General features: G+C 38.2%; 3 pseudogenes; 2 read left to right on the top strand and 1 right to left on the bottom strand.

Annotated features, from left to right (window-relative positions):
- The window catches only part of Ralbp1-ps5 (ralA binding protein 1, pseudogene 5), a 45,299-nt pseudogene extending 43,228 nt beyond the window's left edge, over positions 1-2,071 (bottom strand).
- A 1,085-nt stretch (positions 2,072-3,156) lies between these two features.
- Txnl4a-ps14 (thioredoxin-like 4A, pseudogene 14) lies at positions 3,157-3,374 on the top strand (annotated as a pseudogene).
- A 107-nt stretch (positions 3,375-3,481) lies between these two features.
- On the top strand, positions 3,482-4,143 carry LOC148002728 (N-alpha-acetyltransferase 11-like; annotated as a pseudogene).
- The last annotated feature ends 22,682 nt before the right edge of the window (positions 4,144-26,825 follow it).

The following is a 26,825-nucleotide window of genomic DNA, read 5'->3' on the forward strand; positions in this document are numbered from 1 at the left end:
AGAGAACATTTCCCTATGGGAGGTTCTGCTCTTCTGCTCTTCTCTGTCCTGAGGACACATATGGTTCAGCCAAGCTAATGAGTGTTCCCTGATTTATGTCACTGACTCAAAATCTATTTTATACTATTTTTAGTTACTGTTTTGTGTAATGTGGACCTGGTATGAGTAAGAAATTGCTTGGTGATCTAAAATATCTTCATTATAGTCCCCTTTGTAAGTCTAGTGCAGTGTCCACAGTGGCATGTTAGAACACTGACTCTAGGTGTACCCATTAGCATTTATGAAAGGCAGAGAGTTGGTGATCCCTGAGTCACAGTCTCTTCTGCTTTACAGTAGGAAATGTCTTCAATGCTCTACATGTTACATAGTAGTTAAATTTTTGATCTGCACTAAACCCAATACTGGAAAGTGAACAATAATATAAGCCTGAGAAAAATAGACAATTATTCAATAGATATTTATGTTTATCTCAATGATAGAACTACTGTATAGTATTGTGAGGTTGTGAGTTTTATCCTAAACACCATACACAAAGATGAACACACACACACACACACACACACACACACATAACACTGTTAAATTTATAAAGGTAATTTCTGAACAGAAGTCACATGCAAAGATACCCTCATGACTAGATTATTCAAATAAACATGAGAATGAAAGCCATGACTTTGTAGCTGGTATTCAGAGGAAGGTATAAGGGTGCATAGTAAGAGACTTAGAGAAAGAGCACAGAATGGAGATAAAGAACTAATATATCATTGAACACTTAGGAATGGAGATAAAGAGCTAATATATCATTGTACACTTAGGTATGGAGTGTTATGGTTATAACACTTAGGTATATCAATAATGCTTTATGATAATATTATATAATAAAAATTATTTACTAGACATAAATATTTTAAAATGAATAAGGAATAGAGGAAACAACACACAAGTTTATATATAAGCAATAAGGACTCGGGAGGGGGCAGTTTAATTGTACTAATAATACTCCACTTGGAAATATATGCTGTTGGAAATATTTGGTTCAATTTTCAATGATATAACAAAAAGTATTTCCTCTTTTTGGATCTCTAGTACATGAATCAGTCTTGTCTCATGTTGCTCTCTACACATCACATATGAGAGTCCTATGTCTGCATTGACTACAGATATAATTTCCACATAATACTGTCTAAATTCTCTCCCTCAGTTTCTCTGTCCCTCTGTCCCTCCCCTCCTTTGTCCCGCTCTCCCCATCCATGCTCTTCTTATGTCTCCATCTTCCATTACTTTACAGACTGTCTCTCTCCTAGTCATGAATATGGAATATTATTTTGGTTTTGTATTCACATACAGTGTCACAGCCTGCAATGTCCTCAGTGAATATCCGCACGGGAAGTTCCATTTTGTTGTGTTTCTTGGCTTCACGAATGGATCTGTGAAATGCAACAAAAATATACAATACAGCAAGATTAATTAGGAGCATATTTCAAGCTAATCCCTGCTAATATTTTTTCAGAATCATCTTAGCTTTCAATATAAGAAAATAAGTTCAGCAATATTCAATATTTGACTGGTGAATACTCAAAAATGTTTCAGAAACAGATATAGTCAGGTAATAACACAGTGACCTAAGTAGTATAGCCAGTCCTCAAAATGATGTGCCTGAAACAAACAGAAGAATAGAAATTTGCTTGACCTCAAAGGAGGAAGCAGCAGATGATTGGAGTGTATGATAGAGTGACATCTACTTAGTGGAACTTAAAATAAGACTTGAGAGTACTGTTTACTCTAATACAAAGAGGAAATAATAAATGCAGAACTTCCACCAAATTAAATAAAATAAGGAATGGACAGGAGAATGCAAAACATTTTCCATTGACCATCTAATTAACAACTGATTTCGAGACAGAATATCAAATGTGTGTGTGTATATATATATATATATATATATATATATATATATATATATATATCGAAGCACATACTACCATTCCTATATCACCAAGGAATTAAAATATTAACAAAAGTAAAATACCTTTGTAGAAAGATATACCACCAAATGGTCTGTTCCATGGAACTGTGAAATTGAAAAATATTAGAGTCATGATAAATGGTAAGATTTTTAAGGTTATTATGCATAAGAATATCTTACGTCTGTGGTCATCAATTATGGTATAGGTATATTTGGCAGTCTCTACATGATTCCACCTCTAAATGACCTAATTTTTGTACTACCGTGCTGTCATGTGACACTTTACATCCCTAAATATAATATTTCTCATATTTGATAAGAGAGAAACCCTAAGTATTAAATAACAAATTTTTGAGATTTTACCAGAGGAATAGAAAACATTCAGAGAACAAAAGGTGATCTTCTCTTTTGTCAGAGTCTATGACAAATGCTTTTCCATGTAAAGAGCAAAGTCATAGAGCCTAGAATGCTCATAAAACTTGTGTTTGTGTTATTTGAGTCAACTGTGTGATGACACTAAGAATTTGGATAAAAGAATGAAAAGAGCTCAAATATGGAGTATGCATGAAGTTTTCATGTGGAAAAAAATTGAATTTGGTGTATGTTTGATTAGAGTAGAAGGCACATGCCACACAATCCCTGTGATTCCATCAACTACACTCAATATAATATCAATATGCCATGAGCACATCTTCTCATGAAAGATTAGAATGCAAATTTGAAATTTTCCTGAACTCTAAAAATTATACCTGACTCTGATGGTCTTGTGACACCAGTCCTTTTTAATTGACTATAAAAACCAGTGATATTCTTCTGCAGAGACATTCAAATACATGAGTATTGCATGAGTAACTTTTCATCATTCAATTAAATACTAATTTTTAAGAATATGTGGGAGTATATAAAGTATTTTTCAAATTTAATTATACTACACAATATTATTGGGAAGAGATAGATCTGTGTACTTTTAAGACACAGATAAAATCAGATCATTTTGGGAAGAAGAATGTCTAGGATAAATAAGATCTTGTCTTGTCCACATTCTTCTAGGACAATGCACCTCTGTCCTGCCCCATGGATCTTGTGGAGTCTTGAACATCGCAGATCAAAACATAAATCACACTGGTGCTGGATGGAGGGCCCATTGGTCCGGCTCTGTGGGCTCACACGAGGTTAGAGGTAACTCGCAAGGTCATGCTGTGCAAGCGCGTCCAAAATGTTGTACATGCTTCCGCATCTACACAATGGCTGGCAGGTAGACCGGCCAATCCTTTCAGAGGAGGACTGCATGGTCATCATTTACTTCGGACATGACTAGGACCCCACTTGCATGAAGATATACAAAGTTCTGTACAGAATCGCCGAGACGAAATGGAAGATAGTGAGAGATCTTCCTCAACTTGTATGAGTTCCGTTTGGATAACCCAGGTGTCTTAAAGCAAACGGTGCTGGTGTCGCTTGTGCTCTGTGGCATCCTCTCTGATTCTCCCGAGTCTGATAGGCTTTTCTGCCGCCAACATGAACATCTGCTGGGCTTGGCCATATGACCTGATGAACATACAACACTGCAACCTGCTCTGCCTGCCCGAGAACTACCAGATGAAGTACTGCTATCATGGCCTCTCGTGGCCCAGCTCTCCTACATTGCTGAGAAGATTGTTGGGAAGATTGTGGGTTATGTTCTGGCCAAAATGGAAGAGTATCCTGATAATGTCCATCATGGACACATCACCCCACTGGCTGTGAAGCGCTGCCACCTAAGCTTTGGCCTGGCCAGGAAGCTAATGGACCAGGCCTCCCAGGCCATGATAGAGAACTTCAGTGCAAAGTATGTCTCCCTGCATGCCAGGAAGAGCAACCGAGCAGCCTTGCACCTCTGTTCCAACACCCTGAACTTGCAGGTTAGTGAGGTGGAGCCCAAGTACTATGCAGATGGCGAAGATGCGTATGCTCTGAAGCGAGATCTCTCACGGATGGCAGATGAGCTGAAAAGGCAACTGGAGCTGAAGAAAGGCAGATATGTCGTTTTTGGTTCCAAGGAGAATCAGGATAGCACACTTCCTGGTTCTGAAGAGGCCTATCAGCAGGAGAACCTGGCTGGAGATGACAGTGGCAGTAATGGCAAAGATAGCACTGATGTCCAAGACAGCTTGCAGACCTTGGGGTCTGCCTCTTAGGACCTGCTTGAGCACAACAGGTCCTCGTATTTTAGTCATATTGTTCTTGGGAACTTCGTTCTGCAGTCCTGTGACGCAAATGGCTCTCCTTTCGATGCTTAGTAACCTTCTGCATAACCTGTATGATCATGGAGGCACACCTGGACACAGAACCTGTTGTGCGGGAGTCAAGGAGGCCTGAGGACTGCCATGCAGCGCCTTTCTTGGCTTCTTCATGCTGCCATCAGATTCTGTTCAGTGTTGTACTGGTTCTGTATATCCTGCAGGCTTCCAAACCCTACAATGCTAAACAGGAAGTGGGGACAACTTGAGAATACCCCAGCGTCCTGCATTTGCCAGTGTTTATCTGGGTTTTCCTTGGAGTAGAACCGTCAAGCTAGTCCTCATGCCCTCTCCCTTGTGGGGAGTTACCCGCTCTTGCTTTCTGGGGAACTGCCTGGCCTTGCCCTCCCTCCTTTTGAAGAAGAATGCTCTCTTTCCTGGTGGGAGACGATGATAGGTTCTGGACTAATATGGGAGCAGAATTTGTAGATCTTAAGGAAATGACAAGCAGAAATTAAACTGCAATCTCTAACCTGAACAAATAAAAATATAAGGAGAAGAAAAAAACCCAAACAAACAACAAAACAAAAAGCAAAAACAAAACAAAAAACCATAAAGCACCTACCTACATGTGGAAATGGATATAATGAAGAGTATAGAAAAATCTAGGATCATCATAGAAGGGGGAAAGTTGAGTTGGCATTCTGTATACAATTAGACTAAAATTGACTCTATTTTTGCAAACATTTTGGGATGATGAAAGCATTTGGTGAAAGGAGTTACTAGATAGATACACACTCTTCAATGGTCACCAATAACCATACTCTGATTTTTGTTTTCTAATTGGAGAATATTAGAATGAATATACTCATTCACTGGTGAATTACACTCCATTAATTTGACCCACAATTTCTGAAGTTATCATCTTGTGATCACAGGTCCGAACTCTAGGTCTTACCGAAAGGTGGCAACAACATATCCCATCGGCCAGTATAGGTAAATGGACTTGGAAGCAACAGTGTTGTCTGACCTGAATGCATCCACTTCATCACCAATCCACAGGTAAGCCAATGGAATGACATGTTTATCTTAAATTTCTTATTTCTATAAAGAGAATCAAATATCTGTTAGTTTAATTTGCATTGTAGTTGGTGTTGTGGTAAAACCAAGTTCTTCCTGCCCCAGAGCAAAAAATGACACATCCATTGCTAAATCTAAGCACAGTAACACTTACAGAAAGCCACCTGTATCAATATTTCTTACCTGGATTTAGTTAAGGAGTAACTATTTTGCTTTGTTTTTTTCCCATAATACACAAAGGAAATTATTTCAAGATTTTTTATTTTAATTAATTACATGGAAAAATTTTTCCAGAATATAAACAAAAATATTGTTTGACTTAGTAAAATTTTCTGTTATCTATCTCCCTGTACTAAAATATTCAATAACCTCATTCTAGTAGCTCCTGTAGAAAACCTGCAAATTATATATCACACAAGTAACCAAAAAGGCGATCCTTTTTCCAATAATTTAGCCAAATAATTAGAATAATGTCTTCCTATCAAGCATTCTGGTATTATTAGAAGTGTTTTTAAGAAACAATAATCAGACCCTGTGAGAGAGAGACCCAACCGCCTGGTCAGGTGGGCACTCCTGAGGCTGCAGAGCGGAAGAGACCACCAACACTGCTCACGCCTGCCCACATCCCTGGCCCAAGAGGAAACTGTATAAGGCCTCTGGGCTCCCGTGGGGGAGGGCCCAGGAGCGGCAGGACCCCTGCCTGAGACACCACCGGAACCTGAAGGAAACAGACCGGATACAGTTCTCTGCACCCAAATCCCGTGGGAGGGAGAGCTGAACCTTCAGAGAGGCAGACAAGCCTGGGAAACCAGAAGAGACTGCTCTCTGCACACACATCTCGGACGCCAGAGGAAAAAGCCAAAGACCATCTGGAACCCTGGTGCACTGAAGCTCCCAGAAGGGGCGGCACAGGTCTTCCTGGTTGCTGCTGCTGCAGAGAGCCCGTGAGCAGCACCCCACGAGCGAACTTGAGCCCTGGGACCACAGGTAAGACCAACTTTTCTGCTGCAAGAAAGCTGCCTGGTGAACTCAAGAACAGGCCCACAGGAACAGCTAAAGACCTGTAGAGAGGAAAAACTACACGCCCGAAAGCAGAACACTCTGTCCCCATAACTGACTGAAAGAGAGGAAAACAGGTCTACAGCACTCCTGACACACAGGCTTATAGGACAGTCTAGCCACTGTCAGAAATGGCAGAACAAAGTAACACTAGAGATAATCTGATGGCGAGAGGCAAGCACAGGAACCCAAGCAACAGAAACCAAGACTACATGGCACCAACGGAGCCCAATTCTCCCATCAAAACAAACATGGAATATCCAAACACACCAGAAAAGCAAGATCTAGTTTCAAAATCATTTTTGATCATGATGCTGGAGGACTTCAAGAAAGACGTGAAGAACTCCCTTAGAGAAAAAGTAGAAGCCTACAGAGAGGAATCGCAAAAATGCCTGAAAGAATCGCAAAAATCCCTGAAAGAATTCCAGGAAAACATAAATAAACAAGTAGAAGCCCATAGAGAGGAGACACAAAAATCCCTGAAAGAATTCCAGGAAAACATAAATAAACAAGTAGAAGCCCATAGAGAGGAGACACAAAAATCCCTGAATGAATTCCAGGAAAACACAATCAAACAGTTGAAGGAATTAAAAATGGAAATAGAAGCAATCAAGAAAGAGCACATGGAAACAACCCTGGATATAGAAAACCAAAAGAAGAGACAAGGAGCTGTAGATACAAGCTTCACCAACAGAATACAAGAGATGGAAGAGAGAATCTCGGGAGCAGAAGATTCCATAGAAATCATTGACTCAACTGTCAAAGATAATGTAAAGCGGAAAAAGCTACTGGTCCAAAACATACAGGAAATCCAGGACTCAATGAGAAGATCAAACCTAAGGATAATAGGTATAGAAGAGAGTGAAGACTCCCAGCTCAAAGGACCAGTAAATATCTTCAACAAAATCATAGAAGAAAACTTCCCTAATCTAAAAAAAGAGATACCCATAGGCATACAAGAAGCATACAGAACTCCAAATAGATTGGACCAGAAAAGAAACACCTCCCGTCACATAATTGTCAAAACACCAAACCCACAAAATAAAGAAAGAATATTAAAAGCAGTAAGGGAAAAAGGTCAAGTAACATATAAAGGCAGACCTATCAGAATCACACCAGACTTCTCGCCAGAAACTATGAAGGCCAGAAGATCCTGGACTGATGTCATACAGACCCTAAGAGAACACAAATGCCAGCCCAGGTTACTGTATCCAGCAAATCTCTCAATTAACATTGATGGAGAAACCAAGATATTCCATGACAAAACCAAATTTACACAATATCTTTCTACAAATCCAGCACTACAAAGGATAATAAATGGTAAAGCCCAACATAAGGAGGCAAGCTATACCCTAGAAGAAGCAAGAAACTAATCGTCTTGGCAACAAAACAAAGAGAATGAAAGCACACAAACATAACCTCACATCCAAATATGAATATAACGGGAAGCAATAATCACTATTCCTTAATATCTCTCAACATCAATGGCCTCAACTCCCCAATAAAAAGACATAGATTAACAAACTGGATACGCAACGAGGACCCTGCATTCTGCTGCCTACAGGAAACACACCTCAGAGACAAAGACAGACACTACCTCAGAGTGAAAGGCTGGAAAACAATTTTCCAAGCAAATGGTCAGAAGAAGCAAGCTGGAGTAGCCATTCTAATATCAAATAAAATCAATTTTCAATTAAAAGTCATCAAAAAAGATAAGGAAGGACACTTCATATTCATCAAAGGAAAAATCCACCAAGATGAACTCTCAATCCTCATCTTCGATTGGTTTATATACAAGTGTGCAATTTCTAGGCTTGAAAGTAAAATGATGCTATCTGGTGCTGGATAGAGGAGCCTTATTTTTTATTATGGCAGCTTGCTATTTTTGTAACATGGTGATTTGGTTGAACACAATAAAGTACAGTAGTAACTGATCTCCCCCTCTTCCTGGATGAGTGAGGAGATGATTAAATGTTGATGTCAGCATCCATGAGCATATTCAGATGAGCTTCTGCTTCTGTTGAAAAGGATGCTGTGTTTGATTGTGGTCCGAAGCTTTGAAGCACTACTTGGCATCTCCTTCCTTGGAGGTCTCACTGTTTAAACATAACAGATTTGATAGCTTGTTGGTAAGGTGAGGTCCAGCTTGTCTCCACTAGGTCATCTTCATGTGAATCCGGTGGTTATACGGTTTTGTTCTAGGGATATTTCATTTTTTTAATAACGGTTTTAGCTGACATTCATGGAGAGAATGAATCCTTAGAAGTGTGCCACTAGTGAAAGGAAATCCTGTCTAGAGTATGTTTCTTTACAAAGCTGTGTCACACCATCCTTTGGGCCCTCTGCTGGAAAAGTAGAATCAAGTCTCAAATAATGCCTTTTAAATTGTATCCTCTAGTATTATAGATGTAGGACAGTACTGTATCATACCTCTGTGGATGTAAAATAGCTTGTACCTGCTTTATGATACGTAGTAGTGACCGTGCTTTATCAGAGCTGTTTTTAATGATGTTGCTCAGAATGTTTTCTTTCCAGATGATGATTGAGAAGCTAATTTAAAAAAAAATGGTGCCAGGTACCACAAGAGTAACAGAACTGTGCTGTTTTCTCGGGTTTTGTTTTTTACTTTTTTTTTTTTAATGGAGTGTGCTGGATGTCTCTACAGTTTTGTTCAGATGACTGCAGAACCTGGAAAAGCTGTTGCTGCTGTTGATGCATAACACACTGCTATTATTGGTCTTTTTATATAAATATAAATATATATATACAGACATATAATTTGAATTTTTTGAAACGTTACTTGTGCTGTCAACTTTCGAAAAAAGTATCCCCGTTTACTGTGTTGAGTTGGCACTGTACAGAAATTAACAGCCATATTGGTCTAGAAATGTTGAACTTAAGTTTTTTCCATTTGTACAGGGGTAACACACTGTATTAAATATGTAAGGTCTTATATACGTGGGTTTGATTACAAAAACTAATAAAGTATTCTCTAAATTAAAAAAAAAAAGAAATACTCAAGACCCTGTGAGAGAGAGACCCAACCGCCTGGTCAGGTGGGCACTCCTGAGGCTGCAGAGCGGAAGAGACCACCAACACTGCTCACCCCTGCCCACATCCCTGGCCCAAGAGGAAACTGTATAAGGCCTCTGGGCTCCCGTGGGGGAGGGCCCAGGAGCGGCAGGACCCCTGCCAGAGACACCGCCGGACCCTGAAGGAAACAGACCGGATAAACAGTTCTCTGCACCCAAATCCCGTGGGAGGGAGAGCTAAACCTTCAGAGAGGCAGACAAGCCTGGGAAACCAGAAGAGACTGCTCTCTGCACATACATCTCGGATGCCAGAGGAAAAAGCCAAAGACCATCTGGAACCCTGGTGCACTGAAGCTCGCGGAAGGGGCGGCACAGGTCTTCCTGGTTGCTGCCGCTGCAGAGAGCCTGTGGGCAGCACCCCACGAGCGAACGTGAGCCTCGGGACCACATGTAAGACCAACTTTTCTGCTGCAAGAAAGCTGCCTGGTGAACTCAAGACACCGGCCCACAGGAACAGCTGAAGACCTGTAGAGAGGAAAAACTACACGCCCGAAAGCAGAACACTCTGTTCCCATAACTGGCTGAAAGAAAACAGGAAAACAGGTCTACAGCACTCCTGACACACAGGCTTATAGGACAGTCTAGCCACTGTCAGAAATAGCAGAACAAAGTAACACTAGAGATAATCTGATGGCGAGAGGCAAGCACAGGAACCCAAGCAACAGAAACCAAGACTACTTGGCATCATCGGAGCCCAATTCTCCGACCAAAACAAACATGGAATATCCAAACACACCAGAAAAGCAAGATCTAGTTTCAAAATCGTATTTGATCATGATGCTGGAGGACTTCAAGAAAGATGTGAAGAACTCCCTTAGGGAAACACAGGAAAACATTAATAAACAAGTAGAAGCCTACAGAGAGGAATCGCAAAAATCCCTGAAAGAATTCCAGGAAAACACAATCAAACAGTTGAAGGAATTAAAAATGGAAATAGAAGCAATCAAGAAAGAACACATGGAAACAACCCTGGATATAGAAAACAAAAAGAAGAGACAAGGAGCTGTAGATACAAGCTTCACCAACAGAATACAAGAGATGGAAGAGAGAATATCAGGAGCAGAAGATTCCATAGAAATCATTGACTCAACTGTCAAAGATAATGTAAAGCGGAAAAAGCTACTGGTCCAAAACATACAGGAAATCCAGGACTCAATGAGAAGATCAAACCTAAGGATAATAGGTATAGAAGAGAGTGAAGACTCCCAGCTCAAAGGACCAGTAAATATCTTCAACAAAATCATAGAAGAAAACTTCCCTAATCTAAAAAAAGAGATACCCATAGGCATACAAGAAGCATACAGAACTCCAAATAGATTGGACCAGAAAAGAAACACCTCCCGTCACATAATAGTCAAAACACCAAACGCACAAAATAAAGAAAGAATATTAAAAGCAGTAAGGGAAAAAGGTCAAGTAACATATAAAGGCAGACCTATCAGAATCACACCAGACTTCTCGCCAGAAACTATGAAGGCCAGAAGATCCTGGACTGATGTCATACAGACCCTAAGAGAACACAAATGCCAGCCCAGGTTACTGTATCCTGCAAAACTCTCAATTACCATAGATGGAGAAACCAAGATATTCCATGACAAAACCAAATTTACACAATATCTTTCTACAAATCCAGCACTACAAAGGATAATAAATGGTAAAGCCCAACATAAGGAGGCAAGCTATAACCTAGAAGAAGCAAGAAACTAATCGTCTTGGCAACAAAACAAAGAGAATGAAAGCACACAAACATAACCTCACATCCAAATATGAATATAACGGGAAGCAATAATCACTATTCCTTAATATCTCTCAACATCAATGGCCTCAACTCCCCAATAAAAAGACATAGATTAACAAACTGGATACGCAACGAGGACCCTGCATTCTGCTGCCTACAGGAAACACACCTCAGAGACAAAGACAGACATTACCTCAGAGTGAAAGGCTGGAAAACAATTTTCCAAGCAAATGGTCAGAAGAAGCAAGCTGGAGTAGCCATTCTAATATCAAATAAAATCAATTTTCAATTAAAAGTCATCAAAAAAGATAAGGAAGGACACTTCATATTCATCAAAGGAAAAATCAACCAAGATGAACTCTCAATCCTAAATATCTATGCCCCAAATACAAGGGCACCTACATACATAAAAGAAACCTTACTAAAGCTCAAAACACACATTGCACCTCACACAATAATAGTGGGAGATTTCAACACCCCACTCTCATCAATGGACAGATCATGGAAACAGAAATTGAACAGAGATGTAGACAGACTAAGAGAAGTCATGAGCCAAATGGACTTAACGGATATTTATAGAACATTCTATCCTAAAGCAAAAGGATATACCTTCTTCTCAGCTCCTCATGGTACTTTCTCCAAAATTGACCATATAATTGGTCAAAAAACGGGCCTCAACAGGTACAGAAAGATAGAAATAATCCCATGCGTGCTATCGGACCACCAGGGCCTAAAACTGGTCTTCAATAACAATCAAGGAAGAATGCCCACATATACTTGGAAATTGAACAATGCTCTACTCAATGATAACCTGGTCAAGGAATAAATAAAGAAAGAAATTAAAAACTTTTTAGAATTTAATGAAAATGAAGGTACAACATACCCAAACTTATGGGACACAATGAAAGCTGTGCTAAGAGGAAAACTCATAGCGCTGAGTGCCTGCAGAAAGAAACAGGAAAGAGCATATGTCAGCAGCTTGACAGCACACCTAAAAGCTCTAGAACAAAAAGAAGCAAATACACCCAGGAGGAGTAGAAGGCAGGAAATAATCAAACTCAGAGCTGAAATCAACCAAGTAGAAACAAAAAGGACCATAGAAAGAATCAACAGAACCAAAAGTTGGTTCTTTGAGAAAATCAACAAGATAGATAAACCCTTAGCCAGACTAACGAGAGGACACAGAGAGTGCGTCCAAATTAACAAAATCAGAAATGAAAAGGGAGACATAACTACAGATTCAGAGGAAATTCAAAAAATCATCAGATCTTACTATAAAAACCTATATGCAACAAAATTTGAAAATCTCCAGAAAATGGACAATTTCCTAGACAGATACCAGGTATCAAAGTTAAATGAGGAACAGATAAACCAGTTAAACAACCCCATAACTCCTAAGGAAATAGAAGCAGTCATTAAAGGTCTCCCAACCAAAAAGAGCCCAGGTCCAGACGGGTTTAGTGCAGAATTCTACCAAACCTTCATAGAAGACCTCATACCAATATTATCCAAACTATTCCACAAAATTGAAACAGATGGATCACTACCGAATACCTTCTACGAAGCCACAATTACTCTTATACCTAAACCACACAAAGACACAACAAAGAAAGAGAACTTCAGACAAATTTCCCTTATGAATATCGATGCAAAAATACTCAACAAAATTCTGGCAAACCGAATCCAAGAGCACATCAAAACAATCATCCACCATGACCAAGTAGGCTTCATCCCAGGCATGCAGGGATGGTTTAATATACGGAAAACCATCAACGTGATCCATTATATAAACAAACTGAAAGAACAAAACCACATGATCATTTCATTAGACGCTGAGAAAGCATTTGACAAAATTCAACACCCCTTCATGATAAAAGTCCTGGAGAGAATAGGAATTCAAGGCCCATACCTGAACATAGTAAAAGCCATATACAGCAAACCAGTTGCTAACATTAAACTAAATGGAGAGAAACTCGAAGCAATCCCACTAAAATCAGGGACTAGACAAGGCTGCCCACTCTCTCCCTACTTATTCAATATAGTTCTTGAAGTTCTAGCCAGAGCAATCAGACAACAAAAGGAGGTCAAGGGGATACAGATCGGAAAAGAAGAAGTCAAAATATCAGTTTGCAGATGATGTGATAGTGTATTTAAGTGATCCCAAAAGTTCCACCAGAGAACTACTAAAGCTGATAAACAACTTCAGCAAAGTGGCTGGGTATAAAATTAACTCAAATAAATCAGTAGCCTTCCTCTACACAAAAGAGAAACAAGCCGAGAAAGAAATTAGGGAAACGACACCCTTCATAATAGACCCAAATAATATAAAGTACCTCGGTGTGACTTTAACCAAGCAAGTAAAAGATCTGTACAATAAGAACTACAAGACACTGAAGAAGGAAATTGACGAAAACCTCAGAAGATGGAAAGATCTCCCATGCTCATGGATTGGCAGGATTAATATAGTAAAAATGGCCATTTTACCAAAAGCAATCTACAGATTCAATGCAATCCCCATCAAAATACCAATCCAATTCTTCAAAGAGTTAGACAGAACAATTTGCAAATTCATCTGGAATAACAAAAAACCCAGGATAGCTAAAGCTATCCTCAACAATAAAAGGACTTCAGGGGGAATCACTATCCCTGAACTCAAGCAGTATTACAGAGCAATAGTGATAAAAACTGCATGGTATTGGTACAGAGACAGACAGATAGACCAATGGAATAGAATTGAAGACCCAGAAATGAACCCACACACCTATGGTCACTTGATTTTTGACAAAGGAGCCAAAACCATCCAATGGAAAAAAGATAGCATTTTCAGCAAATGGTGCTGGTTCAACTGGAGGTCAACATATAGAAGAATGCAGATCGATCCATGCTTATCACTCTGTACAAAGCTTAAGTCCAAGTGGATCAAGGACCTCCACATCAAACCAGACACACTCAAACTAATAGAAGAAAAACTAGGGAAGCATCTGGAACACATGGGCACTGGAAAAAATTTCCTAAACAAAACACCAATGGCTTACGCTCTAAGATCAAGAATCGACAAATGGGATCTCATAAAACTACAAAGCTTCTGTAAGGCAAAGGACACGGTGGTTAGGACAAAACGGCAACCAAGAGATTGGGAAAAGATCTTTACCAATCCTACAACAGATAGAGGCCTTATATCCAAAATATACAAAGAACTCAAGAAGTTAGACCGCAGGGAAACAAATAACCCTATTAAAAAATGGGGTTCAGAGCTAAACAAAGAATTCACAGCTGAGGAATGCCGAATGGCTGAGAAACACCTAAAGAAATGTTCAACATCTTTCGTCATAAGGGAAATGCAAATCAAAACAACCCTGAGATTTCACCTCACACCAGTGAGAATGGCTAAGATCAAAAACTCAGGGGACAACAGATGCTGGCGAGGATGTGGAGGAAGAGGAACACTCCTCCATTGTTGGTGGGATTGCAAACTGGTACAACTATTCTGGAAATCAGTCTGGAGAATCCTCAGAAAATTGGACATTGAACTGCCTGAGGATCCAGCTATACCTCTCTTGGGCATATACCCAAAAGATGCCCCAACATATAAAAAAGACACGTGCTCCACTATGTTCATTGCAGCCTTATTTATAATAGCCAGAAGCTGGAAAGAACCCAGATGCCCTTCAACAGAGGAATGGATACAGAAAATGTGGTACATCTACACAATGGAATATTACTCAGCTATCAAAAACAACGAGTTTATGAAATTCGTAGGCAAATGGTTGGAACTGGAAAATATCATCCTGAGTGAGCTAACCCAATCACAGAAAGACATACATGGTATGCACTCATTGATAAGTGGCTATTAGCCCAAATGCTTGAATTACCCTAGATGCCTAGAGCAAATGAAACTCAAGACGGATGATCAAAATGTGAATACTTCACTCCTTCTTTAAAAGGGGAACAAGAATACCCTTGGCAGGGAAGGGAGAGGCAAAGATTAAAACAGAGACTGAAGGAACACCCATTCAGAGTCTGCCCCACATGTGGCCCATACATATATAGCCACCCAATTAGACAAGATGGATAAAGCAAAGAAGTGCAGACCGACAGGAGCCGGATGTAGATCGCTCCTAAGAGACACAGCCAGAATACAGCAAATACAGAGGCGAATGCCAGCAGCAAACCACTGAACTGAGAATAGGACCCCCGTTGAAGGAATCAGAGAAAGAACTGGAAGAGCTTGAAGGGGCTCGAGACTCCATATGTACAACAATGCCAAGCAACCAGAGCTTCCAGGAACTAAGCCCCTACCCAAAGACTATACATGGACTGACCCTGGACTCTGACCTCATAGGTAGCAATGCATATCCTAGTAAGAGCACCAGTGGAAGGGGAAGCCCTGGGTCCTGCTAAGACTGAACCCCCAGTGAACTAGACTGGTGGGGGGAGGGCGGCAATGGGGGAAGGGTTGGGAGGGGAACACCCATAAGGAAGGGGAGGGGGGAGGGGGATGTTTGCCCGGATACCGGGAAAGGGAATAACACTTGAAATGTATATAAGAAATACTCAAGTTAATAAAAAAAATATATATAAAAAAAATACTCAAGTTAATAAAAAAAAGAAACAATAATCTTTGAAGCATAAATTTTCTCCTTTTGTCATTCTTTTTCTGAGTAATTTGCTCTTCGAGAATTCTACATTAAAATACAATGTATTCGATGATTGTTTTTGTCACTTTCTCCTTCCATTCTATTTCCTGACAGATCTCCTCCCCACACTCATGATTTTTTTTGTAATTTTTTAATGATGGATGGTGCATTTGCTGTGTAAACCTAGGTATTGAACTTTCCTTCTGATACTCGTGAGCTAATATATGGCTAGATAACTGAAGATAATGACTCCCTCTCAAATTCAGGGGACAGAATATCACAAGAATAAATCATGTTTCAAAAATCCTGTATATAAACCTTTAATATTTAAAACATGGGAAGACTAATTGCACTACAAAGAAAGATTCCTCATATAATCTAATGTAACATACTATAGTTAAAATATAAGCCATCATGCAACATGTACTTCAAGATATACATACACACATGTCTCAATAATGAGATGTTTATATTTACATTTTATATTCACCATTTAAACATATATATAATATATATTATATATATCAAAATTCCCAAGAAATGCTTGAACCTGAAACTTCTAATTCCAATGTCTGATAAGAGATAATCTTCCTTGAAAATGGAAATAACAATAATTACTCCTTATAAACTTGATAAACTTCTTTCCATAATGTGAATGAGAATCTAAAAATAGTTTTAATTACAATTGCAACATGACAGAAGGGACCATATGTACTGCCTTTAAGAAACCAACCATTTCCGTTTCCTTTATTCTCGGCACAAAGTTAAGTTTACTTCCTTCCATCAACTACACTTATATGGCAAATGATCAGTTTATTTCTTTTTACATTTCTGATGAGTTGATTACTATCGTTTAATATAAAGTGTGAAGATTTCCCACTGTGGAAAGAAAGGGAGCTCTGTACCAAAAAAAAAAAAAAAAAACAAGAAAGATGGACAGATTGACAGACATCCAGTCCATTCTTTTATTTTCAGCCTGCCATTTTCTGTGAAGGAGCTTACACGACTGATCAGGGTTGCAAGAAAAACATACCCAGTTGGTGTATTTATAATGTATAGAAGAACTCTCACCTGAATATTTTATTTTTCTCACAATCTGTGAAATGGATCTTCTGGAAAATGATTCACTGATGATCAGAAAATTTAAACCCTGCCCCCCCCAAATGGAATAGACTATTTTATTGATGTCTGTCTGATAAATTTATGTACTTATGAGAACACCACTTAAGATATTTACTTGATAGTATCAATACCAGCATCACATATTCTAGAAGGCTGTGATCATAAGTAGTGGAGATTATATATGATGTGGTCCCAGAAAACATCTCTATGGTCATAAATTCTAATATAACCAAGTACACAGTTTCATTCAATCACAACAGTTTTCTTTAGTGTCTGCAGAATCACCAAGCAAGACTTAGTGCCAGCAGTTTCCCTTGATAATGGAGAGACAGAAGCTGCTTCCTGTCTCTTCATGCTAATCTGGAAGCTACGAGGTCAGGAGGCTTACATGTGTAGCTCCTTACGACCAACAATCTTGCTTCTGTAATCTATTTGTAAACACCAAGCAAGAAGGCTCCTGCTTATCAGGAGTTTAATATTTTATTTAGAGAAATGTGTCACTATATAGTTCACAGGGCTCTCATTACCAGTTGTAATACTCCTAAGTTAGTTTTAAAAAAATGCTAGAAATGTGGGCACATGCCTGCATAACTGACTCCTTGGTAGCTTGTCTCTAATCTTTCACCAGATTCAAACAGCAGAGTAGTACCTTAATTAATTTTTTAAATGTGCCCAAAGAACGTGTCAAAACAAATTGAGAAATATATAGGAATAGTCCAGTAAGCATCAACCCTACTCAAAGAAGTATATGCCACTAAGTAGAACCATTTCTGTTTCCTTTATTCTCAGCACAAAGTTAAGTTTACTTCCTTCCATCAACTACACTTATATGGCAAATGATCAGTTTATTTCTTTTAAATAAATAATTTAAAAGAAATCTTAAGAGAAATCTCCCCTAGGATTGTCAATTAGATTGCCTATCTAATACCAAATACACATTCCTGAAAACACAAATACAAGCAATATTATACTGACTGAGTAGGTTATATTTAAGTACTTAGAAACTGTACATATATATGTATCCATGAATAGCTATTATATATGTGTATCTTATGTTAGCTTACATATAAAATAATGAGTAAGAATGAGTAATAAAAAAAAACCAGAAAGCCATGATTTCAAAAGAGAACAAGGAGGGGTATATGGAAGGATGTGGAAGGACATGGAAGAGGAAAAAGGAGAATGTAAAGTAATTATAATCTCAAAAATAAAGGAAGTTATAAACAGTTTTGTACCTTAAGGCCTTTCCACTGAGTAGCCTCTTATAGTAAGGAAAGCATGATGCGTATACTTACAGTTTACTGGATACCACCAAAATGTCATTGAACAAGGTCAGATATCGTTTCTTTCTTTTCCACCCTCTTCGGATAACCACAGCACCTTGGCAAACCACGGTTCGATTTTCTTCTCCTACATCTTCCTCCTTAGTTGTGTCCATATTGGAAAAAAAAAAATTCTCCTGATGCAGAGCTCCACCTAGAGAACAAGTGTTCAGTGGATAAGTTAAAAACCAGTGTTAATACTGTATTTCAAAGGGTGAACAGAGTTAAAATGCAGACTCAGTTTTCCAAGCATGATTCTGTTGAGCTATAGACAGCTTTAAAATGTAACAGAAACTATGTCATGGATGAAGGGAACTATTGGGAACGTATTGAAGAAGTAGAATCTTTTCAGAAGTGGGACCCTTTTCAGAAGTGTCATGGGAATAGTTTGAAGAAGTGTAGTTGGTAGGATATAGAGCAATGGTTCTCAAACTCTAAATGCTACAACACTTTAATGCAGTTCCTAAACTTGTAGTGATACCCTCCAATAAAATTGTTGCATTGCTACTTTATAACTGATTTTTTGAAACTTTTATAAATCATAATGTAGATATATATTATGTCACATATCAGATATGATACTCTGAGAAAATGCTATAACTAAACCTTTGTGAGCTAACATCGTAGATTGTTGTGCCCACCCTGACCAGCAAGGAAGACGCAACACCGTCAGATTTTTCTCAACAGCCTTTATTGCAGGAACACCTAATTGTTGATATGGGGACCCCGAGGAACAAAGGCACTTGCCTTAAATACAAGACAGACAGTGGCTGTAAACTTGTCCTCTGGGGATTGGTGGAGTATGAGATACCTTATTAGCATGCATATCACCCTGGCCTTGTAAATGCCAGAGGAAGGCCAGGTTATAATGGTTGTATACCACAAATGACCACTAGATGTCAGTGCCATCTTTAGCCGCTCCCAACAGTAGATGTGCTAAAAATAATCAGGTTATCTTGATTTAAACCAATTAGGTCTCTGGGAGAGTCTCTCAAATGCCAGGCTTGGTCCAGTTCAAGATACAAGAAAGAAAGATTCCTGATAGTTACAAACAAAAAAACAACAAGAACAATAAAAGGAAAAATGAAAAAATACAAGCATTCATCAAAAATTTTGTGAAATTGGTCTTGTCTAGCAAAGGTAGACATTTCCCCTGACTGTGGCAAAAGGGACATATGGCTCTCCATTGACTTGTTCATATTAGGATATCAATTTCCATTCTGACCTTCTTTATTCTTGAAGGGGGTAATCATACTTGGTATAAATTTAAAATCCCACATCTAGGTTACAGACATTTTCCAACATCCTCATCCCCTTCTTCATTATACTAACTCCTAACATGTGCTAGAATCCCCTTCCTCTCTTTGTGAGTCCTTTTCCGTGATCAAGCTATCTCCTTCTCTCTTCTGATAGTCTTCCTTGTCTTTTCCAAGACTTGGTCAAGCCTGTTTCTGTTTTCTATATTCTGAAATTTTCCATGTGCCTCTGAACATTTTTCTCTCTTATTCATAATAAAATTTTTCCCTATAATAAGGGAGTGGCTTCTGTTTTGGTGGTTTCTTTATTGTGCCCTGCTCTTTCAGTTTGGATATTTAAAATATATAGTTACTCAAGTGACTATAATTCATCCCACAATATATGTTACATCTTTCAAAGAATATGTACAGAAATGTCATAGCTTTCACTTAGAAAGGACTTAAGACTCACATGAATCAAAAGGAGAACAGACAATAGTTGCCATCACACACATCAATCAATATTGTAAAGATATGTTTAAAAAATAGTAGTACCTCAGCTTCATGAACAAAATTTTAAGTTAATGACCATGTCATGAAAGTTGTGCATGTCTCATCTGAGTCAGTATTAAATTCTGAGCATTAGATTCCAAAGAGCACAATGTGTGTTGGAAACAATAACAATTTCTTAAAAACCAGAGAATTCTTAGATTGTGGGTTAGATTTACCAGTTTCTTAAAATAAAAATCTACAACCATGGGGGGTAAAGTAATTGGATTGAGCATAAAATAATCCTCACTTCTAACTTGTACAGTTTTTAAAACTTTACAAAAATTATTCTCCTGTGTAGCACAAAATATACCCCTCTCCATGTGATAACTTTGTTTCTATAGAAGATTGGTACTGAATATTGCTACAATGATTACCCTATCAAGAAACCACTGCTGAGTTGAGTTATTTCATATGATCTTGAATAATCAAGACAGAACACTTCATGATACCATAAGTCTATCATGAGAATCACATTATATAAATATATTCCGTTTTAGTAGAGCCTGCGATGAAGAACTTATCAAACAATGTGAAATTTTCGTTTGCCTTCCTGCCTCTAGACACCAAACTGGTGACTATAGTGGCTAGAAAACTACTGAGGTCTAAGGATTCTGTAGTTGTCAGGCTGAAGGACTATTGTGATGTGAATATTCTAAGGCACATGTCATCTGGCAAAGTGACACGTGCATTTCATTTACTCTCCTTGTGGCTTTAAAACATAATTTTTGTACACAGGTGGAACCACAAGTGTTTGCAATGAATAACATTTTCACAACTATAAATACACATATAGATGTAGATATACCTTTATGATATAGATGAGATAGAAGACAGATACATGGATGGATGGATAGATAGATAGATAGATAGATAGATAGATAGATAGATAGATAGAAAGATAGAGAGGGATGGATGGATGGATGACAGATAGACAGGCAGATAGATGGATAGACAGACATGTGTATAAGAAGATATTGGTTTAAAATATTGTGAAATGCATATGAATCTTCAAAAATTGTCAATTTTTATTTTTTCAACATAAGGTTCCTTATGGAAAAGGTAGCATGGAGACTTCTTTAACACTGAGAACCTTAGAACTGAATAGACACAAAATCACAAGGAACTTTAAATTGTAATGTGATTTCCTGACATAGAATCAGAAACCTTCACACACTTCTGTGAAGCCAGACATCTTTGAAGGATACAGAGGAGGACACACAGCTATCAATATATAGTAAGTATATATTTATATTTTCTCTATATTTATAGAGTAAAGCCTAGATTAATCTAATTAATTTGTAAATTAAAATTATTACCTATTAAATTAGTTAAATTATTATTACTAAATAACAAAGTATTTGAACTTATACCCAATTTGTTTGGTCTTAGTCAAGTTTTTTTTTAAAACAAAACACAGTAAAAAAAAAAAACCAGAAGAAATACAAGACCAACATACACTTTTGAAATTCTCAGGAAACTTGATTTTCCTAGTTTGTGTCCAAAGATATCCATAGGTTATCTTGTCTAGGCATTTTTCTGCCTGTCCAAAGGACTTAGATTTGGTTCCTATTGTTGACTTTTGGTGGCTCACACATCTTACAACCCTATCTTCAACTCACCCTGCATCCTCTTTTGGTCTTCATAGAGAGCTCCATGTGTGCCACACTTTATATAAAAATTAAAATAATTTATAAAAATATTAGCACTCCCTTAGTCATAGAATATGGTAACATATCTTAAAAGTAATTTAAATTAATTATAATTTTGTACTTTTGTAATTAACTGAAGCTTCACCTAATAAAATACTATAAAGTTTCATAAATTCAGTAATCCTGCCATAACTGGCACATCAGGCATATAGAAGAACATTCTGGAGTATGGTGTTGATAATGATTATATCAAGAGAAAAAACAGTTAAGTGATGATATAGTCAGCTTTATTAATCTGATTTTGTATGAGAAGTTCAATGGAATATGTCTTCCATGATATGGTGCTTCTGGTTAAATGTAAGAACCTATGTTTAATTCTATATTTTCTTTTCTATCAAGCTTTGGATTACCTCTTAGAGATCAATCCCTTTCAAAACAACATTATTTAAAGTCCAGATTTAACCTAATTTTTCAGTAAGTAGGAAAATCTCTGCCCTGCAAAAGATAAATCATATTTTCCCATATAGAAATTATCTCCATGTTTTAAAAGTCTAATTGTTTCTATTCTATACATTCAGTGAAGCTTGGTTATCATTTGCTTAACAGCTAATATCCATGTGTAGGTGATATAGGACATACTTGTCTTTCTGGGTCGAGGATACCTCACTTGGGATGTTAATTTTCCAGTTCCATCATTTGCCTGCAAATTACATGATGCCATTTTCTTTAACAACTGTGTAATGTTGGAATATGTAAAGTATCAAATTTTATTCATCCATTCTTCTTTAGAGAGGCATCTAGCTCATTTCCACTTTCTGGTAATTGGGAATAGAGCAGCATTAAATATAGTAGGGAAAGTCTCTCTCTGATATGATGAAATATGCTTTGGGTTTATGTTGAAGTGTGGTATAGCTAGATCTTGAGATAAATTGATTTCCAACTTTCTGAGGAACCTCCATACTGATTTTCATAGAGAATGAAAAAGTTTGCATATTTTTATTGAAAACCAATTTTTTTTATTTTTATGTACTTAGTACATTTGTCCTCTATAGAATGTATTGTTGGTTAAATATCTTTTCCCATTCTGTAGGCTCTTGATTTGCCTAATGACAGTGTCTTTTGGCATGTATAGCTTCTTGGTTTAAGGTGGCCCCATTTTTATTAAATTTTGGTGTTAGCACTTTCACTAATAGAGTCTTGTTCAGAAAGTATTCTCTTCTGTCAGTGAGTTCAAGGTTATTCATTACATACTCTCGTATCATATTGAGTATATCTGACTTATTGTTGTAGTTTTGTTGCATTTGTAGTTGAGTTTTGTACAGGGTGATAAGTATAAATCTATTTTAATTCTCCTGCATGCAGACATTTGATGAAAACTACCATAGGTATGTAAATTTGTTTCTGGCTTATCAGGTCAATTCTTTTTATCACTGTGCCTGTTTTGTGCCAATACCATACTTTTATTATATCACAGTGTTTTAGATATCTACCTCTCTCTCTCTCTCTCTCACTCTCTCTCTCTCTCTCTCTCTCTCTCTCTCTCTCTCTCTCTGTGTGTGTGTGTCTCCCTCTGTCTCTCTCTGTCTGTCTGTCTGTCTCTCTGTCTGTCTCTCTCTGTGTGTCTCTGTGTGTGTGTGTGTGTGTGTGTGTGTGTGTGTGTGTGTGTGTGTGTGTGTGTGTTTCTACTTTCATTTGAAGTTGAGATTAGTCCATTCAAGATCTGTGAACTGTACCGGAATTTTGATGGGGCTCACACTGAATCTAATGAATACTTTTGGTAGAATGACCATTTCTTTTTTTTTCCCCTTGGACATTCTCTTTATCTACATTTCAAATATTATCCCCTTTCCTGGTTTCTCCTCCCAAAAAAAAACCTATTCCATCCCCACACCCCTGCCTCCATGAGGGTGCTCCCGCAACCTACCTACCCACTCCCTCCTACCTCCCCAAACTGGCATTCTACTATAATGAAGCATCAAGCCTTCATAGGAGCAAGGACCTCTCCTATTACCGCCCAACAAGGCTGTCCTCTGTTACATATGCGACTGGAGACTTGGGTCACTCCATGTGTATTCTTTGGTTGGTGGTTTAGTTCCTGGGAGCTTTGGGGTATCTAGTAGGTTGATCCTATTCTTCTTATGAGGTTCCAAATCCCCTCACATACCTCAGTCCTTTCTCTAACTCCTCCAATGGGGACCCCATTCTCAGTCCAGGGTTTGGCTGCAAGGACTTGCCTCTGAATTTCTCAGGCTCTGACAGAGCCTATCTGGAGACAGCTTCTGTCAGCATGCAACTCTTGGCATTCCCAATAGTGATTAGGTTTTGATGACTGCATGTAGGATGGATCACCATGTGTGGCAGTCTCTGGATGGCCTTCCCTTCAGTCTCTGCTCCACACTTTGTGTCCGTATTTTCTTCTGTGATTATTTTGTTCCCTCTTCTAAGAAGAACTGAAACATCCACACTTTTGTCTTTCTTCTTGAGCTTCATGTAGTCTGTAAATTGTATCTTGGGTATGCCAAGTTTTAAAATTAATACCACTTCTCAGTGAGTACATATCGTGTGTGTTCTTTTCTGATTGGGTTACCTCATTCAGGATGATATTTTTTACTTCCATTCATTTTCCTAAAACTTTCATGAAGTCATTGTTTTCAATAGCTGAGTAATTATTCATTGTCCAAATATACCACAGTTTCTGTATCCATTCCTTTGTTGAGTGACATGTAGGTTTTTTCCCAGCTTCTGGATATTATGAATAAGGCTGATATGAGCATAGTGGAGCATGTTTCCTTGTTATATGTTGGAGCATCTTTTGGGTATATGCCAAGGAGTTGTATAGCTGGGTCCTCAGATAGAACTGTATCTAATTTTCTGAGGAAATGACAGACTAATTTCAAGATCATTTCTTAAGACTGTTCTAAGATCAAGAGTCGACAAATGGGACCTCGTAAAATTGCAAAGCTTCTGTAAGACAATGGACACTGTCCTTAAGACAAAATGTCCACCAACAGATTGGGAGAAGATATTTACCAATCCTACATCTGATAGAAGACTAATGTCCAATACATACAAATAACTCAAGAAGTTAGACTCCAGAAAAATCAAATAACCCTATTAAAAATGGGATACAGAGCTAAACAAAGAATTCTCAGCTGAGGAATATGGAATAGCAAAGAATTACCTAAAGAAGTGGTCAACATCCCAAGTTATCTGGGAAATGCAAATCAAAACAATCCTGAGATTCCACCTAATACCAGTTAGAATGGCTAAGATAAAAATTTCAGTTAAAGGCAGATGCTGGTGAGGATGTAGAGATAGTAGAACACTCTTCCATTGTTTGTGGGATTTTAAGATGGTACACCCACTCTGGAAATCAGTCTGGAGGTTCCTTAGAAAAGCTCTGGTGGACAGGGGTATGTAAGCCTTCTTTTGGAGACAGAGTAGGAGGAATTGGATGAGGAACCATTGGAGAGTGGACCGGGAGGAGGATAATGACTGGACTGTATATAAAACAAGCCTAAATCAACAACAACAATAATAGTAAATAATAATAATGAGGAGGAGGAGGAGGAAGAATTGGAGGAGGAAGAAGAGGAGGAAGAGAAGAAGGAGGAGAAAATTGAAAAATTTCATGGAAAGGGTGTGGTAACCTCAGGGCAAGACCCCACCCAGTTCATCTTCCAACTTTTGAAAAAGAATTTTTAAAAACTTTAAAATAGCTGTATTGCTACATGCATTTTATACCAGCCCTTGAGTTGAGGAGGTAGCAGAGTGATTTTAAGGCCAGCCTGGTCTACAGAGCCAACTGAAGTACAGCCAAGATTAAACATTGAAGGAAACCATCAAAAGCAAAAGGCTGGTAAAACTGTACTTGAACAATAATCCATGTCCCAATACTGGAAACCAACAAATCTTGACAACATTGGGTATATGCTTATAACTTTAGAGATAAATATGCAAGAATAGGGTTATGGAATCTCCCTCTGTGACTTAAACAAGTAAATAACCCCTAGGTTATGGCAGACATAACCCTGAACGAAGATCCATAGAGGTCATTGTATTAAGCTGTGAGGATGAAGCCTAGATTGCCTTGGAGACTCTAAGATGTTGATAATGTCAAAGTAGTCTTGTACGCTTGCCAAAGCATGCTGCTAATGGGGAATAAACACAGCTCAAAAGAAAGATGAGTTTTGTAGTCAATAAATTTGAAAAGAGTTGGAGATCCAAAGAATGCTTTGAAATTAAACATGGAGATTCAGAATTTAGAGTTTGTCTAGCTGGGTTTTAGTCTTACTTTCATCTAGTATTTCCATATATGTCCCCTTTTCTCCCATTTGGAATGGTAATGTATATTTTGTGTCACTGTGTGTTGAAAGTAAGCGATCCGCATTTTCATGTGGATTTTACAGAGGATTACAGTAAGGAGATTGCATGAGCCTCAGAAGAGACTTGGAACTTTCGAACAGTGCAGACACTATGTTAGACCCTTGAAGCTGGACTATGGGGGCCACAGAATAAAATGTGTGAGTGTGAATGAAAATGGTCCTCTGGAGTGTCAATATGAGGAAGTCTGGTTTTGCTAGAGCAAGTGTGGCTCTCTCTTTTGCAAGAAGTGTTTTATTCTGGCAGAGAGGGGTGAGGAACTTTGAACTTTAAGAAGCGCAAGCCATGCCAAATGTCACTTTTAAGTTTTGCTGCCTTGGAATCTGGATATAGAATTCTAAGCTATCTCTCCAGCCAGCTCACTACCAAGTTTTTAGCCTCGATGATAATGGATTAAACTTCTGAACTGTAAGCCAGCCCTAAATAAATGTTTCCCATTAAAAGAGTTGCTATGGTCCCTGTATTTCTTCACAGCAATAGAACCCTAACTAAGACAAATAATATAAAATAATAAAACTTCAAATCTTTGAAGAAAGAAACTGAAGAAAATATTAGAAGATGGAAAGATGCCCTAGGCTTATACTACCAGTAAGATTAATATAGCAAAAATAGCCATCCTACTTAAAAGAATCTACAGATTTAATGAAATCTCCATAAAAATTGCAACATAATTCTTTACAGACCTTAAAAGAACAATATGGGGCTGAGGATTTAGCTCAGTGGTAGAGCGCTTACCTAGGAAGCGCAAGGCCCTGGGTTCGGTCCCCAGCT

This window comes from Rattus norvegicus, chromosome 10 (assembly GCF_021556685.1).
Source record: "Rattus norvegicus strain SHRSP/BbbUtx chromosome 10, alternate assembly SHRSP_T2T, whole genome shotgun sequence".
NCBI lineage: Eukaryota > Metazoa > Chordata > Mammalia > Rodentia > Muridae > Rattus > Rattus norvegicus.